The 2,864-nt window shown below is 37.2% G+C and overlaps 1 long non-coding RNA gene across 1 annotated transcript in view; it reads left to right on the top strand.

Moving 5' to 3' along the window:
• The window catches only part of LOC141933684 (uncharacterized), a 13,479-nt gene extending 11,567 nt beyond the window's left edge, over nt 1-1,912 (top strand). The window contains exon 3 of the long non-coding RNA XR_012626188.1: nt 1,847-1,912. This is a non-coding gene — a long non-coding RNA (uncharacterized LOC141933684). The remainder of the gene's footprint in view (nt 1-1,846) is intronic.
• The last annotated feature ends 952 nt before the right edge of the window (nt 1,913-2,864 follow it).

The following is a 2,864-nucleotide window of genomic DNA, read 5'->3' as shown; positions in this document are numbered from 1 at the left end:
TGGAGGAAGGAAGGGAAGGGAAGGAGGAAGGGAAGGGAAGTAGAAGGGAAGGAAGGGAAGAAGGGAAGGGAAGGGAAGGGAAGGGAAAGGAAGGGAAAAGAAAAGAAAAGAAAAGAAAAGAAAAGAAAAGAAAAGAAAAGAAAAGAAAAGAAAAGAAAAGAAAGAAAAGAAAAGAAAAGAAAGAAAAGAAAAGAAAGAAAAGAAAAGAAAAAGAAAGAAAAGAAAAGAAGAATGAATCATTTATCTTTCAGTTTACAGTATTTGACAAAATGAGAGATTCATTAAATAAGAAATATAACACTTTGATTTTTAACCTTGACTACAGGAAAGCAATGATGACAGTACATCATTATAATTCTGCTACTCTTCTATCACAATGTGCATTCTAATATATACGGAGTAGGGCAATATAGGGCTTTCAGAAGAAGTGCTTAAACTCATAGAGTTTAAGGTAAAAAATCATAATGTAACATGATTTTTCATGATCTAATATGATCCTCTGCATGCCAAAGCCCACTTAACACTACTAGCATTCATATATGGTTGATAGGCCAGGTATGCTGTGTCTTTATTAATAACAGTACAAGAAAAGCTCAGAAGGATCATAGTTTCTTCATAGGACTAAATTTAATCTCCAAAGAAGTGCAATGAAGCTGGTGAAGGGTCTGGAGCACAAGTCCTATGAGGAGTGGCTGAGGAAACTCTGCTTGTTTAGCCTGGAGAAAAGGAGGGTGAGGGAAGATCTTATCACTCTCTACAACTACCTGAAAGGAGGTTGTAGCAAGATGGGTGTCGGTCTCTTTTCCCAAGTAACAAGCAATAGGACAAGAAGAAATGGCCTAAAGTTGCACCAGGGAGGTTTAGATTGGATATTAGGAAAAATTTCTTCACTGAAAGGGTTGTCAAGCACTGGAACAGGCTGCCTAGGAAAGTGATTTAGTCACCATCCCTGGAGGTATTTAAACAACATGTAGATGTGTCACATAGGGACATGGTTTAGTGGTGGACTTGGCAGTGCTAGGTTTACGGTTGGACTCGATGATCTGAAAGGTCTTTTCCAACCTAAATGATTCTATGATTATATGAAATTCAACCCGTTCTAAGCCTCTGCTCAATGATTTGTGTCTGGTTAAAGCATCCTCCAGAAATACATTAATTTTGATTTGAAGACATCAGAAGGGAAGAATTTATGGCTTGGCTTAGACTTGTTTACTATACTAAGTACTAAAAACATGCTTTATTTCTAATATGAAGTAATCTGACTTTAACTTGCAGCCACTCCTCCTATGCCTTTTACCATTAGGTTATCAGAAGGCCTTATTTCCTTCCAGTATGTATGCTATATACATATTAGACCATTATCTGTCATCTCTAAGTCATCTTTATGATAACCAAAGCAGACTTTTTTTTCTTTCAGTCTGTGTTTTATACAATTAAATATCAATTTTTGCAATAGAAATATCTCTACTGGAGTTATTCCCTCTTGATTCTTGGCAGCCATTGGAGAGCCAGTGAAAAGTCAGTGGAAACTAGGACATGATTTATCTCACCCTAAAATAAATATTTGAAATGTGCTATGCAACTCACACCTGAAAAATGCATGTTTCTTCCCAATTGACTATAAAATGAGCTTGGCATGACCTGCTCAGCAGCAAATGTCTGTTTTGCAGATAAATAGTGTGAAACATTTTCTGTAAGCTTCAGGTTTTGTTTTTTTTTCAGCAGCAGTGCACAAGGGCATGCAGTTTTCCTGGATGAATTCCACAGAAACAGTATAGAGAGCAAAAATTACATAGTATTCTCATATTCATACTTCTAATAAATGCTTCCACTCTTTTTTGCATAGGCAGACAAAGAAGATCACAGCAAATCTTGTCTTCTCTCCTTCTGAAATATTTTTGAAATAACTGCTTGCTGAAACAAACCCCCTGTTGTGTCTTTCATTCCTAATTGTCAGGTGAGTAACTCTCCAAATCACTAGAAATCATTGCACTGGTCCTCTTGGATTTAAGTGCCTCATTTGTTGTCATTAGATTATTTGTTGCGAAATAAACCACATATAGAAGTAATTTTTTTTTTCTTTCCATGAAAGCACAGATTTAGTAATGGTTGGAAATGTTGTTAATGTTGGTCGTTAGAGCTATCTTGCTCTATCTGTCTCTGGGCCTACATTTCATCTTCCATCTAGGCCTTATCAGGATGCTGCAGTTGCCAATTAGCCTCATTATCTGCAAGGAAAAATAGACCCAGAACTGCCGGCTCATATGATACCTTCAGCAGTGATTAAAAGAAGATTTGGCTAACTGAAAACAATTCTATTTACAAGTGAAGAGTCTGCATTTTTTATTAGAGTTCTGAGCTCCCTCCCTGATCAATCCCTTTGTGTGAGATTGAAAAGGTTGCCTCTGCACTGTATGAAATCATATTTGCTTTTAACATCAGCGAGCTGGATAGGAATCTTACAGTCAGCTTCTAACCTTCCCTCTTAAACATCTTATATTCGTCGGCTTATGAGCTAAAATACTTTCCACATCTTTAATCTCCTTTAATAGATTTTTAAGACTGTCTGTGGCCAGTTAGGATAGACAGTTGCAATATTTTAATATTACCTTTTATTATATTTAGAAAAACCTCCCCATTTTACTTTAATGGGAATGATATCTTTGATTCCTTCCAGACCTCACCCTTACATCATTGCAAGTAAATGCTGCTACTGCTCATGAGTGATGTGGAAAAAAAAAAAAAAACCAAACCAAACCTTCTGGGGCTTGGGGATCCCAGGCAGCACTTCTGTGCCATCATTGCTCTCCTCTTCCCTGCGTTGTTCTGCACAGGCACATGATACGCATCTCAGGGACATGGCA

Source organism: Strix aluco, chromosome 1 (assembly GCF_031877795.1).
Source record: "Strix aluco isolate bStrAlu1 chromosome 1, bStrAlu1.hap1, whole genome shotgun sequence".
NCBI classification, from domain to species: Eukaryota; Metazoa; Chordata; class Aves; order Strigiformes; family Strigidae; genus Strix; species Strix aluco.
Note: the sequence above shows the minus strand (reverse complement) of the source record. Positions and strands in the feature narration are given on the sequence as shown.